Raw genomic sequence first — 16,086 nt, 5'->3', positions numbered from 1 at the left:
CCATTCCGTTTGATTCCATTCCATTCCATTCCATACCATTCCATTCCTGTTGATTCCTTTCAATTCCACTCCATTCCATTCCATTCCATTTGGGTTGATTCCATTCCGTTCCAATCCATACCATTCCATTCCATTCGGGTTGATTCCATTCCATTCAATTCCATTCCATTTCATTGCATTCTGTTTGATTCCATTCCATTCCATTCCATTCCATTCCATTCCATTCTGGTTGATTCCATTCCATTCCATTCCATTCCATTTCATTACATTCCATTCGGGTTGATTCCATTCCATTCCATTCTATTCCATTCCATTCCATTCAATTCGCTTTGATTCCATTCCATTCGATTCCATTCCATTCGGATTGACTCCATTCCATTCCATTTCATTCCATTCTATTCCATTCCATTGCATTCCATTTCATTCCATTCGGGTAGATTCCGTTCTATTCCATTCCGATCCATACCATTCCATAACGGTTCATTCCATTCCATTCCATTCAATTCCATTCCATTCCATTCCATCCCATTCCATTTGGGTTGATTCCATTCCATTCCATTCCATTCCATTTCATTCCAATCCATTCGGTTTCATTCCATTCCATTCTATTCCATGCCATTCGGTTGCTTCCATTCCAATCCAGAACATTCCATTCCGTTCCATTCAATTCCGGTTCATTCCATTCCATTCCATTCCATTCCATTCTATTCCATTCTGTTTAATTCCATTCCATTCCATTCCATTCCATTCGAGTTGATTCCATTCCATTCCATTCTATTCCATTCCATTCCATTCTATTCCATTCCATTCCATTCTATTCGCGTTGATTCCATTCCATCCCTTTCCATTCCATTCCATCCCATTCCATTCCATTCCATTCCATTCCATTCGGGTTGATTCCATTGCATTCCATTCCATTCCATTCTATTCCATTCCATTCGGGTTCATTCCATTCCATTCCGTTCCATTCGATTCCATTCCATTCCATTCCATTCGGGATGCTTCCATTCCAGTCAAGAACATTCCATTCCATTCCATTCCATTCCGGTTGATTCCATTGCATTCCATTCCATTCCATTTCATTCCATTCGGGTTGATTCCATTCCATTACATTCCATTCTGGTTGATCCTATTCGATTCCATTCGCTTCAATTCCATTCCATTCCATTCCATTCGAGTTGCTTCCATTCCATTCCAGAACATTCCATTCCATTCCTTTCCATTCTTTCCATTCCATTCTATTCGGGTTCATTCCATTCCATTCCATTCCATTCCGTTCCATTCTGGTAGAATCCATTCCGTTCCATTCCAATCCATTCCATTCCATTCCGATTGATTCCATGCCATTCCTTTCCATTCCATTCCGTTCCATTCCATTCCATTCCGATTAATTCCATGCCATTCCATTGCATTCCATTCCATTCCACTCCATTCCTCTGTGGTTGATTCCATTCCATTCCATTCCATTCCATTCCATTCCTTTCCAATCCGTTTCATTCCATTCCATTCAATTTCAATCCATTCGGGTTGATTCCATTCCATTCCATTCCATTCCATTCCATTAGGGTTGATGCCATTCCATTCCATTCAACACCATTCTATTCCATTTGGGTTGATTCCATTCCATTCCATTCCTTTACATTACATTACATTCGGGTTAATTCCATTCCATTCCATTCCATTCGATTCCATTTCATTCCATTCCATTCGGGATGCTTCCATTCCAGTCAAGAACATTCCATTCCATTCCATTCCATTCCTATCCATTCCTTTCCATTCCGGTTTATCCCTTTACATTCCATTCCATTCCTTTCGTTTTGATTCCATTCCATTCCATTCCATTCCATTCCTTTCGGTTTGATTCCATTCCATTCCATTACATTGCTTTCCATTCCATTCCATTTCATTCCATTCGGGTTGATTCCATTCCATTCCACTCCATTCCATTCTGGTCGATTCCATTCCATTCCATTCCCTTCATTTCCATTCCATTCCATTCCATTCTGGTTGCTTCCATTCCGATCCAGAACATTCCATTCCATTCCTTTCCATTACATTCCATTCCGTTCCATTCGGGTTCATTCCATTCAATTCCATTCCATTCCATTCCATTCCATTCCATTCCATTCCACTCGGGATGTTTCCATTCCATTTCATTCTATTCCATTCCATTCCATTCCAATCCATTCCATTCTGGATGGTTACATTCCATTCCATTCGTGTTGATACCATTCCATTCCACGCCATTCCATTCCATTCCTTTAGGGTTGTTGCCGTTCAATTCCATTCCATACCATTCCATTATATTTGGGTTGATTCCATTCCATTCCATTCCATTAGATTCGGGTTAATTCCATTCCATTCCTTCCCATTCGATTCCATTCCATTCCATTCCATTCGGGATGCTTCCATTCCAGTCAAGAACATTCCATTACATAACATTCCATTCCATTCCATTCCGGTTGATTCCATTGCATTCCATTCCATTCCATTTCATTCCATTCGGGTTGATTCCATTCCATTCCATTCCATTACATTCCATTCTGGTTGATCCTATTCGATTCCATTCGCTTCAATTCCATTCCATTCCATTCCATTCGAGTTGCTTCCATTCCAATCCAGAACATTCCATTCCATTCCTTTCCATTCTTTCCATTCCATTCTATTCGGGTTCATTCCATTCCATTCCATTCCATTCCGTTCCATTCTGGTAGAATCCATTCCGTTCCATTCCAATCCATTCCATTTCATTCCGATTGATTCCATGCCATTCCTTTCCATTCCATTCCATTCCGTTCCATTCCATTCCATTCCGATTAATTCCATGCCATTCCATTGCATTCCATTCCATTCCACTCCATTCCTCTGTGGTTGATTCCATTCCATTCCATTCCATTCCATTCCATTCCATTCCTTTCCAATCCGTTTCATTCCATTCCATTCAATTTCAATCCATTCGGGTTGATTCCATTCCATTCCATTCCATTCCATTAGGGTTGATGCCATTCCATTCCATTCAACACCATTCTATTCCATTTGGGTTGATTCCATTCCATTCCATTCCATTCCATTACATTACATTCGGGTTAATTCCATTCCATTCCATTCCATTCCATTCCATTTCATTCCATTCCATTCGGGATGCTTCCATTCCAGTCAAGAACATTCCATTCCATTCCATTCCATTCCTATCCATTCCTTTCCATTCCGGTTTATCCCTTTACATTCCATTCCATTCCTTTCGTTTTGATTCCATTCCATTCCATTCCATTCCATTCCATTCCTTTCGGTTTGATTCCATTCCATTCCATTACATTGCTTTCCATTCCATTCCATTTCATTCCATTCGGGTTGATTCCATTCCATTCCACTCCATTCCATTCTGGTCGATTCCATTCCATTCCATTCCCTTCATTTCCATTCCATTCCATTCCATTCTGGTTGCTTCCATTCCGATCCAGAACATTCCATTCCATTCCTTTCCATTACATTCCATTCCGTTCCATTCGGGTTCATTCCATTCCATTCCATTCCATTCCATTCCATTCCATTCCACTCGGGATGTTTCCATTCCATTTCATTCTATTCCATTCCATTCCATTCCAATCCATTCCATTCTGGATGATTACATTCCATTCCATTCGTGTTGATACCATTCCATTCCACGCCATTCCATTCCATTCCTTTAGGGTTGTTGCCGTTCAATTCCTTTCCATACCATTCCATTATATTTGGGTTGATTCCATTCCATTCCATTCCATTACATTCGGGTTAATTCCATTCCATTCCTTCCCATTCGATTCCATTCCATTCCATTCCATTCGGGATGCTTCCATTCCAGTCAAGAACATTCCATTACATAACATTCCATTCCATTCCATTCCGGTTGATTCCATTGCATTCCATTCCATTCCATTTCATTCCATTCGGGTTGATTCCATTCCATTCCATTCCATTACATTCCATTCTGGTTGATCCTATTCGATTCCATTCGCTTCAATTCCATTCCATTCCATTCCATTCGAGTTGCTTCCATTCCAATCCAGAACATTCCATTCCATTCCTTTCCATTCTTTCCATTCCATTCTATTCGGGTTCATTCCATTCCATTCCATTCCATTCCGTTCCATTCTGGTAGAATCCATTCCGTTCCATTCCAATCCATTCCATTCCATTCCGATTGATTCCATGCCATTCCTTTCCATTCCATTCCGTTCCATTCCATTCCATTCCATTCCGATTAATTCCATTCCATTCCATTGCATTCCATTCCATTCCACTCCATTCCTCTGTGGTTGATTGCATTCCATTCCATTCCATTCCATTCCATTCCTTTCCAATCCGTTTCATTCCATTCCATTCAATTTCAATCCATTCGGGTTGATTCCATTCCATTCCATTCCATTCCATTCCAGTAGGGTTGATGCCATTCCATTCCATTCAACACCATTCTATTCCATTTGGGTTGATTCCATTCCATTCCATTCCATTCCATTACATTACATTCGGGTTAATTCCATTCCATTCCATTCCATTCGATTCCATTTCATTCCATTCCATTCGGGATGCTTCCATTCCAGTCAAGAACATTCCATTCCATTCCATTCCATTCCTATCCATTCCTTTCCATTCCGGTTTATCCCTTTACATTCCATTCCATTCCTTTCGTTTTGATTCCATTCCATTCCATTCCATTCCGGTTTATCCCTTTACATTCCATTCCATTCCTTTCGTTTTGATTCCATTCCATTCCATTCCATTCCATTCCATTCGGTTTGATTCCATTCCATTCCATTACATTGCTTTCCATTCCATTCCATTTCATTCCATTCGGGTTGATTCCATTCCATTCCACTCCATTCCATTCTGGTCGATTCCATTCCATTCCATTCCCTTCATTTCCATTCCATTCCATTCCATTCTGGTTGCTTCCATTCCGATCCAGAACATTCCATTCCATTCCTTTCCATTACATTCCATTCCGTTCCATTCGGGTTCATTCCATTCAATTCCATTCCATTCCATTCCATTCCATTCCATTCCATTCCACTCGGGATGTTTCCATTCCATTTCATTCTATTCCATTCCATTCCATTCCAATCCATTCCATTCTGGATGATTACATTCCATTCCATTCGTGTTGATACCATTCCATTCCACGCCATTCCATTCCATTCCTTTAGGGTTGTTGCCGTTCAATTCCATTCCATACCATTCCATTATATTTGGGTTGATTCCATTCCATTCCATTCCATTACATTCGGGTTAATTCCATTCCATTCCTTCCCATTCGATTCCATTCCATTCCATTCCATTCGGGATGCTTCCATTCCAGTCAAGAACATTCCATTACATAACATTCCATTCCATTCCATTCCGGTTGATTCCATTGCATTCCATTCCATTCCATTTCATTCCATTCGGGTTGATTCCATTCCATTCCATTCCATTACATTCCATTCTGGTTGATCCTATTCGATTCCATTCGCTTCAATTCCATTCCATTCCATTCCATTCGAGTTGCTTCCATTCCAATCCAGAACATTCCATTCCATTCCTTTCCATTCTTTCCATTCCATTCTATTCGGGTTCATTCCATTCCATTCCATTCCATTCCGTTCCATTCTGGTAGAATCCATTCCGTTCCATTCCAATCCATTCCATTTCATTCCGATTGATTCCATGCCATTCCTTTCCATTCCATTCCATTCCGTTCCATTCCATTCCATTCCGATTAATTCCATTCCATTCCATTGCATTCCATTCCATTCCACTCCATTCCTCTGTGGTTGATTGCATTCCATTCCATTCCATTCCATTCCATTCCATTCCTTTCCAATCCGTTTCATTCCATTCCATTCAATTTCAATCCATTCGGGTTGATTCCATTCCATTCCATTCCTTTCCATTATATTCCATTGCATTCCATTCCATTCGGGTTCATTCCATTCCATTCCATTCCATTCCATTCCATTCCATTCCCTTCGTGTTGAATCCATTCCATTCCCTTCCATTCCATCCCATTCCATTCTATTCCATTCCATTCCGATACATTCCATTCCATTCCCTTCCATTCGTGTTGATTCCATTCCATGCCATGCCATTCCATTCCATTCCGGTTGATTCCATTCCATTCCATTCCATTCCATTCCATTCCATTCCATTCCATTTCATTTCCTTCGTGTTGATTCCATTCCATTCCATTCCATTCCGTTCCCTTCCATTCCATTCCATTAGAGTTGATTCCATTCCATTCCATTCAATTCCATTCCATTCCATTTCATTCCATTCTCGATGATTCCATTCCATTCCATTCCATTCCATTCGGGTTGATTCCATTCCATTTCATTCCATTAGATTCCATTCCTTTCCATTCCATTCGTGTTAATTCCATGCCATTCCACTCCATTCCATTGCCTTCCATTCCATTCCATTCCATTCGGGTTGCTTCTATTCCATTCCAGAACATTCCATTCCATTCCATTCCGATTGATTCCATTCCATTCCATTGCATTCCATTCCATTCCACTCCATTCCATTGTGGTTGATTCCTTTCCATTCCATTCCATTCCATTCCTTTCCATTCCGTTTCATTCCATTCCATTCAATTTCATTCCATTCGGGTTGAATCCATTCCATTCCATTCCTTTCCATTATATTCCATTCCATTCCATTCCATTCGGGTTCATTCCATTCCATTCCATTCCATTCCATTCCATTCCATTCCATTCCCTTTGGGTTGAATAAATTCCATTCCCTTCCATTCCATTCCATTCCATTCCATTCGGGTTGATTCCATTCCATTCCATTCATTCCTTTCCATTCCATTCCATTCCGGTTGATTCCATTCCATTTCCTTCCATTCCATTCCATTCCATTCATTCCATTCTGGTTTATTCCATTCCATTCCATTCCATTCCATTCCATTCCATTCCATTCCATTCCATTCTATTCCATTCTATCCCATTCCATTCCATTCCATTCGGGATGATTCCATTCCATTCCATTGCATACCTTTCCATTGCTGTTGATTCCATTCCATTCCATTCCATTCCATTCCACTCCATTCCATTCCATTCCGTTTGTGTTGATTCCATTCCGTTCCAATCCATACCATTCCATTCCATTCCATTCCGGTTAATTCCATTCCATTCCATTTCATTCAATTCCATTCTGGTTGATTCCATTCCATTTCTTCCTATTCCATTCCATTCCATTCTATTCCATTCCATTCCATTCTATTCGCGTTGATTCCATTCCATCCCATTCCATTCCATTCCATCCCATTCCATTCCATTCCATTCGGGTTGATTCCATTGCATTCCATTCCATTCCATACCATTTGCGTGGATTCCATTCCATTCCATTCAATTCCATTGCATTCCATTCCATTCGGGTTGATTCCTTTCCATTCCATTCCATTGCATTCCATTCCATACCATTCCATTCCATTCCACTCAGGTTGATTCCATTCCTTTTCTTTCCATTCCATTCCATTCCATTCCATTCCATTCCATTCGGGTTTATTCCATTCCATTCCATTCCATTCCATTCCATTCCATTCCATTCCATTCCGTTCCGTTCCATTCCATTCCATTCTATGCCATTCCAATCCATTCCATTCCGTTTGATTCCATTCCATTCCATTCCATACCATTCCATTCCTGTTGATTCCTTTCAATTCCACTCCATTCCATTCCATTCCGTTTGGGTTGATTCCATTCCGTTCCAATCCATACCATTCCATTCCATTCGGGTTGATTCCATTCCATTCAATTCCATTCCATTTCATTGCATTCTGTTTGATTCCATTCCATTCCATTCCATTCCATTCCATTCCATTCTGGTTGATTCCATTCCATTCCATTCCATTCCATTTCATTACATTCCATTCGGGTTGATTCCATTCCATTCCATTCTATTCCATTCCATTCCATTCAATTCGCTTTGATTCCATTCCATTCGATTCCATTCCATTCGGATTGACTCCATTCCATTCCATTTCATTCCATTCTATTCCATTCCATTGCATTCCATTTCATTCCATTCGGGTAGATTCCGTTCTATTCCATTCCGATCCATACCATTCCATAACGGTTCATTCCATTCCATTCCATTCCATTCCATTCCATTCCATTCCATTCCATCCCATTCCATTTGGGTTGATTCCATTCCATTCCATTCCATTCCATTTCATTCCAATCCATTCGGTTTCATTCCATTCCATTCCATTCCATGCCATTCGGTTGCTTCCATTCCAATCCAGAACATTCCATTCCGTTCCATTCAATTCCGGTTCATTCCATTCCATTCCATTCCATTCCATTCTATTCCATTCTGTTTAATTCCATTCCATTCCATTCCATTCCATTCGAGTTGATTCCATTCCATTCCATTCTATTCCATTCCATTCCATTCTATTCCATTCCATTCCATTCTATTCGCGTTGATTCCATTCCATCCCTTTCCATTCCATTCCATCCCATTCCATTCCATTCCATTCCATTCCATTCGGGTTGATTCCATTGCATTCCATTCCATTCCATTCTATTCCATTCCATTCGGGTTCATTCCATTCCATTCCGTTCCATTCGATTCCATTCCATTCCATTCCATTCGGGATGCTTCCATTCCAGTCAAGAACATTCCATTCCATTCCATTCCATTCCGGTTGATTCCATTGCATTCCATTCCATTCCATTTCATTCCATTCGGGTTGATTCCATTCCATTACATTCCATTCTGGTTGATCCTATTCGATTCCATTCGCTTCAATTCCATTCCATTCCATTCCATTCGAGTTGCTTCCATTCCATTCCAGAACATTCCATTCCATTCCTTTCCATTCTTTCCATTCCATTCTATTCGGGTTCATTCCATTCCATTCCATTCCATTCCGTTCCATTCTGGTAGAATCCATTCCGTTCCATTCCAATCCATTCCATTCCATTCCGATTGATTCCATGCCATTCCTTTCCATTCCATTCCGTTCCATTCCATTCCATTCCGATTAATTCCATGCCATTCCATTGCATTCCATTCCATTCCACTCCATTCCTCTGTGGTTGATTCCATTCCATTCCATTCCATTCCATTCCTTTCCAATCCGTTTCGTTCCATTCCATTCAATTTCAATCCATTCGGGTTGATTCCATTCCATTCCATTCCATTCCATTCCATTAGGGTTGATGCCATTCCATTCCATTCAACACCATTCTATTCCATTTGGGTTGATTCCATTCCATTCCATTACATTACATTACATTACATTCGGGTTAATTCCATTCCATTCCATTCCATTCGATTCCATTTCATTCCATTCCATTCGGGATGCTTCCATTCCAGTCAAGAACATTCCATTCCATTCCATTCCATTCCTATCCATTCCTTTCCATTCCGGTTTATCCCTTTACATTCCATTCCATTCCTTTCGTTTTGATTCCATTCCATTCCATTCCATTCCATTCCATTCGGTTTGATTCCATTCCATTCCATTACATTGCTTTCCATTCCATTCCATTTCATTCCATTCGGGTTGATTCCATTCCATTCCACTCCATTCCATTCTGGTCGATTCCATTCCATTCCATTCCCTTCATTTCCATTCCATTCCATTCCATTCTGGTTGCTTCCATTCCGATCCAGAACATTCCATTCCATTCCTTTCCATTACATTCCATTCCGTTCCATTCGGGTTCATTCCATTCAATTCCATTCCATTCCATTCCATTCCATTCCATTCCATTCCATTCCACTCGGGATGTTTCCATTCCATTTCATTCTATTCCATTCCATTCCATTCCAATCCATTCCATTCTGGATGGTTACATTCCATTCCATTCGTGTTGATACCATTCCATTCCACGCCATTCCATTCCATTCCTTTAGGGTTGTTGCCGTTCAATTCCATTCCATACCATTCCATTATATTTGGGTTGATTCCATTCCATTCCATTCCATTACATTCGGGTTAATTCCATTCCATTCCTTCCCATTCGATTCCATTCCATTCCATTCCATTCGGGATGCTTCCATTCCAGTCAAGAACATTCCATTACATAACATTCCATTCCATTCCATTCCGGTTGATTCCATTGCATTCCATTCCATTCCATTTCATTCCATTCGGGTTGATTCCATTCCATTCCATTCCATTACATTACATTCTGGTTGATCCTATTCGATTCCATTCGCTTCAATTCCATTCCATTCCATTCCATTCGAGTTGCTTCCATTCCAATCCAGAACATTCCATTCCATTCCTTTCCATTCTTTCCATTCCATTCTATTCGGGTTCATTCCATTCCATTCCATTCCATTCCGTTCCATTCTGGTAGAATCCATTCCGTTCCATTCCAATCCATTCCATTTCATTCCGATTGATTCCATGCCATTCCTTTCCATTCCATTCCATTCCGTTCCATTCCATTCCATTCCGATTAATTCCATGCCATTCCATTGCATTCCATTCCATTCCACTCCATTCCTCTGTGGTTGATTCCATTCCATTCCATTCCATTCCGTTCCATTCCATTCCTTTCCAATCCGTTTCATTCCATTCCATTCAATTTCAATCCATTCGGGTTGATTCCATTCCATTCCATTCCATTCCATTAGGGTTGATGCCATTCCATTCCATTCAACACCATTCTATTCCATTTGGGTTGATTCCATTCCATTCCATTCCATTACATTCGGGTTAATTCCATTCCATTCCATTCCATTTCATTCCATTCCATTCGGGATGCTTCCATTCCAGTCAAGAACATTCCATTCCATTCCATTCCATTCCTATCCATTCCTTTCCATTCCGGTTTATCCCTTTACATTCCATTCCATTCCTTTCGTTTTGATTCCATTCCATTCCATTCCATTCCATTCCTTTCGGTTTGATTCCATTCCATTCCATTACATTGCTTTCCATTCCATTCCATTTCATTCCATTCGGGTTGATTCCATTCCATTCCACTCCATTCCATTCTGGTCGATTCCATTCCATTCCATTCCCTTCATTTCCATTCCATTCCATTCCATTCTGGTTGCTTCCATTCCGATCCAGAACATTCCATTCCATTCCTTTCCATTACATTCCATTCCGTTCCATTCGGGTTCATTCCATTCCATTCCATTCCATTCCATTCCATTCCATTCCATTCCACTCGGGATGTTTCCATTCCATTTCATTCTATTCCATTCCATTCCATTCCAATCCATTCCATTCTGGATGATTACATTCCATTCCATTCGTGTTGATACCATTCCATTCCACGCCATTCCATTCCATTCCTTTAGGGTTGTTGCCGTTCAATTCCTTTCCATACCATTCCATTATATTTGGGTTGATTCCATTCCATTCCATTCCATTACATTCGGGTTAATTCCATTCCATTCCTTCCCATTCGATTCCATTCCATTCCTTTCCATTCGGGATGCTTCCATTCCAGTCAAGAACATTCCATTACATAACATTCCATTCCATTCCATTCCGGTTGATTCCATTGCATTCCATTCCATTCCATTTCATTCCATTCGGGTTGATTCCATTCCATTCCATTCCATTACATTCCATTCTGGTTGATCCTATTCGATTCCATTCGCTTCAATTCCATTCCATTCCATTCCATTCGAGTTGCTTCCATTCCAATCCAGAACATTCCATTCCATTCCTTTCCATTCTTTCCATTCCATTCTATTCGGGTTCATTCCATTCCATTCCATTCCATTCCGTTCCATTCTGGTAGAATCCATTCCGTTCCATTCCAATCCATTCCATTCCATTCCGATTGATTCCATGCCATTCCTTTCCATTCCATTCCGTTCCATTCCATTCCATTCCATTCCGATTAATTCCATTCCATTCCATTGCATTCCATTCCATTCCACTCCATTCCTCTGTGGTTGATTGCATTCCATTCCATTCCATTCCATTCCATTCCTTCCCAATCCGTTTCATTCCATTCCATTCAATTTCAATCCATTCGGGTTGATTCCATTCCATTCCATTCCATTCCATTCCAGTAGGGTTGATGCCATTCCATTCCATTCAACACCATTCTATTCCATTTGGGTTGATTCCATTCCATTCCATTCCATTCCATTACATTACATTCGGGTTAATTCCATTCCATTCCATTCCATTCCATTCCATTTCATTCCATTCCATTCGGGATGCTTCCATTCCAGTCAAGAACATTCCATTCCATTCCATTCCATTCCTATCCATTCCTTTCCATTCCGGTTTATCCCTTTACATTCCATTCCATTCCTTTCGTTTTGATTCCATTCCATTCCATTCCATTCCGGTTTATCCCTTTACATTCCATTCCATTCCTTTCGTTTTGATTCCATTCCATTCCATTCCATTCCATTCCATTCGGTTTGATTCCATTCCATTCCATTACATTGCTTTCCATTCCATTCCATTTCATTCAATTCGGGTTGATTCCATTCCATTCCACTCCATTCCATTCTGGTCGATTCCATTCCATTCCATTCCCTTCATTTCCATTCCATTCCATTCCATTCTGGTTGCTTCCATTCCGATCCAGAACATTCCATTCCATTCCTTTCCATTACATTCCATTCCGTTCAATTCGGGTTCATTCCATTCCATTCCATTCCATTCCATTCCATTTCATTCCATTCCATTCCACTCGGGATGTTTCCATTCCATTTCATTCTATTCCATTCCATTCCATTCCAATCCATTCCATTCTGGATGATTACATTGCATTCCATTCGTGTTGATACCATTCCATTCCACGCCATTCCATTCCATTCCTTTAGGGTTGTTGCCGTTCAATTCCATTCCATACCATTCCATTATATTTGGGTTGATTCCATTCCATTCCATTCCATTACATTCGGGTTAATTCCATTCCATTCCTTCCCATTCGATTCCATTCCATTCCATTCCATTCGGGATGCTTCCATTCCAGTCAAGAACATTCCATTACATAACATTCCATTCCATTCCATTCCGGTTGATTCCATTGCATTCCATTCCATTCCATTTCATTCCATTCGGGTTGATTCCATTCCATTCCATTCCATTACATTCCATTCTGGTTGATCCTATTCGATTCCATTCGCTTCAATTCCATTCCATTCCATTCCATTCGAGTTGCTTCCATTCCAATCCAGAACATTCCATTCCATTCCTTTCCATTCTTTCCATTCCATTCTATTCGGGTTCATTCCATTCCATTCCATTCCATTCCGTTCCATTCTGGTAGAATCCATTCCGTTCCATTCCAATCCATTCCATTTCATTCCGATTGATTCCATGCCATTCCTTTCCATTCCATTCCATTCCGTTCCATTCCATTCCATTCCGATTAATTCCATTCCATTCCATTGCATTCCATTCCATTCCACTCCATTCCTCTGTGGTTGATTGCATTCTATTCCATTCCATTCCATTCCATTCCATTCCTTTCCAATCCGTTTCATTCCATTCCATTCAATTTCAATCCATTCGGGTTGATTCCATTCCATTCCATTCCTTTCCATTATATTCCATTGCATTCCATTCCATTCGGGTTCATTCCATTCCATTGCATTCCATTCCATTCCATTCCATTCCATTCCCTTCGTGTTGAATCCATTCCGTTCCCTTCCATTCCATCCCATTCCATTCTATTCCATTCCATTCCGATACATTCCATTCCATTCCCTTCCATTCGTGTTGATTCCATTCCATGCCATGCCATTCCATTCCATTCCGGTTGATTCCATTCCATTCCATTCCATTCCATTCCATTCCATTCCATTCCATTCCATTTCATTTCCTTCGTGTTGATTCCATTCCATTCCATTCCATTCCGTTCCCTTCCATTCCATTCCATTAGAGTTGATTCCATTCCATTCCATTCAATTCAATTCCATTCCATTCCATTTCATTCCATTCTCGATGATTCCATTCCATTCCATTCCATTCCATTCGGGTTGATTCCATTCCATTTCATTCCATTAGATTCCATTCCTTTCCATTCCATTCGTGTTAATTCCATGCCATTCCACTCCATTCCATTGCCTTCCATTCCATTCCATTCCATTCGGGTTGCTTCTATTCCATTCCAGAACATTCCATTCCATTCCATTCCGATTGATTCCATTCCATTCCATTGCATTCCATTCCATTCCACTCCATTCCATTGTGGTTGATACCTTTCCATTCCATTCCATTCCATTCCTTTCCATTCCGATTCATTCCATTCCATTCAATTTCATTCCATTCGGGTTGAATCCATTCCATTCCATTCCTTTCCATTATATTCCATTCCATTCCATTCCATTCGGGTTCATTCCATTCCATTCCATTCCATTCCATTCCATTCCATTCCCTTTGGGTTGAATAAATTCCATTCCCTTCCATTCCATTCCATTCCATTCGGGTTGATTCCATTCCATTCCATTCCATTCCATTCCATTCTGGTTGATTCCATTCCATTTCTTTCCATTCCATTCCATTCCATTCTATTCCATTCTGGTTTATTCCATTCCATTCCATTCCATTCCATTCCATTCCATTCCATTCTGGTTTATTCCATTCCATTCCATTCCATTCCATTCCATTCCATTCCATTCTATTCCATTCTATCCCATTCCATTCCATTCCATTCGGGATGATTCCATTCCATTCCATTCCATACCTTTCCATTGCTGTTGATTCCATTCCATTCCATTCCATTCCATTCCACTCCATTCCATTCCATTCCGTTTGTGTTGATTCCATTCCGTTCCAATCCATACCATTCCATTCCATTCCATTCCGGTTAATTGCATTCCATTCCATTTCATTCAATTCCATTCTGGTTGATTCCATTCCATTTCTTCCTATTCCATTCCATTCCATTCTATTCCATTCCATTCCATTCTATTCGCGTTGATTCCATTCCATCCCATTCCATTCCATTCCATCCCATTCCATTCCATTCCATTCGGGTTGATTCCATTGCATTCCATTCCATTCCATACAATTTGCGTGGATTCCATTCCATTCCATTCAATTCCATTGCATTCCATTCCATTCGGGTTGATTCCTTTCCATTCCATTCCATTGCATTCCATTCCATACCATTCCATTCCATTCCACTCAGGTTGATTCCATTCCATTTCTTTCCATTCCATTCCATTCCATTCCATTCGGTTTTATTCCATTCCATTCCATTCCATTCCATTCCGTTCCATTCCATTCCATTCTATGCCATTCCAATCCATTCCATTCCGTTTGATTCCATTCCATTCCATTCCATACCATTCCATTCCTGTTGATTCCTTTCAATTCCACTCCATTCCATTCCATTCCGTTTGGGTTGATTCCATTCCGTTCCAATCCATACCATTCCATTCCATTCGGGTTGATTCCATTCCATTCCATTCCATTCCATTTCATTACATTCCATTCGGGTTGATTCCATTCCATTCCATTCTATTCCATTCCATTCCATTCAATTCGCTTTGATTCCATTCCATTCGATTCCATTCCATTCGGATTGACTCCATTCCATTCCATTTCATTCCATTCTATTCCATTCCATTGCATTCCATTTCATTCCATTCGGGTAGATTCCGTTCTATTCCATTCCTATCCATACCATTCCATACCGGTTCATTCCATTCCATTCCATTCCATTCCATTCCATTCCATCCCATTCCATTTGGGTTGATTCCATTCCATTCCATTCCATTCCATTTCATTCCAATCCATTCGGTTTCATTCCATTCCATTCAATTCCATGCCATTCGGTTGCTTCCATTCCAATCCAGAACATTCCATTCCGTTCCATTCAATTCCGGTTCATTCCATTCCATTCCATTCCATTCCATTCTATTCCATTCTGTTTAATTCCATTCCATTCCATTCCATTCCATTCGAGTTGATTCCATTCCATTCCATTCTATTCCATTCCATTCCATTCTATTCCATTCCATTCCATTCTATTCGCGTTGATTCCATTCCATCCCTTTCCATTCCATTCCATCCCATTCCATTCCATTCCATTCGGGTTGATTCCATTGCATTCCATTCCATTCCATTCTATTCCATTCCATTCGGGTTCATTCCATTCCATTCCGTTCCAT

The sequence above is a fragment of the Pan paniscus genome, chromosome 18 (genome assembly GCF_029289425.2).
Source record: "Pan paniscus chromosome 18, NHGRI_mPanPan1-v2.0_pri, whole genome shotgun sequence".
Classification (NCBI taxonomy): Eukaryota; Metazoa; Chordata; class Mammalia; order Primates; family Hominidae; genus Pan; species Pan paniscus.
The sequence above is the reverse complement of the archived record's forward strand: the minus strand, read 5'-3'. Positions refer to the sequence as shown.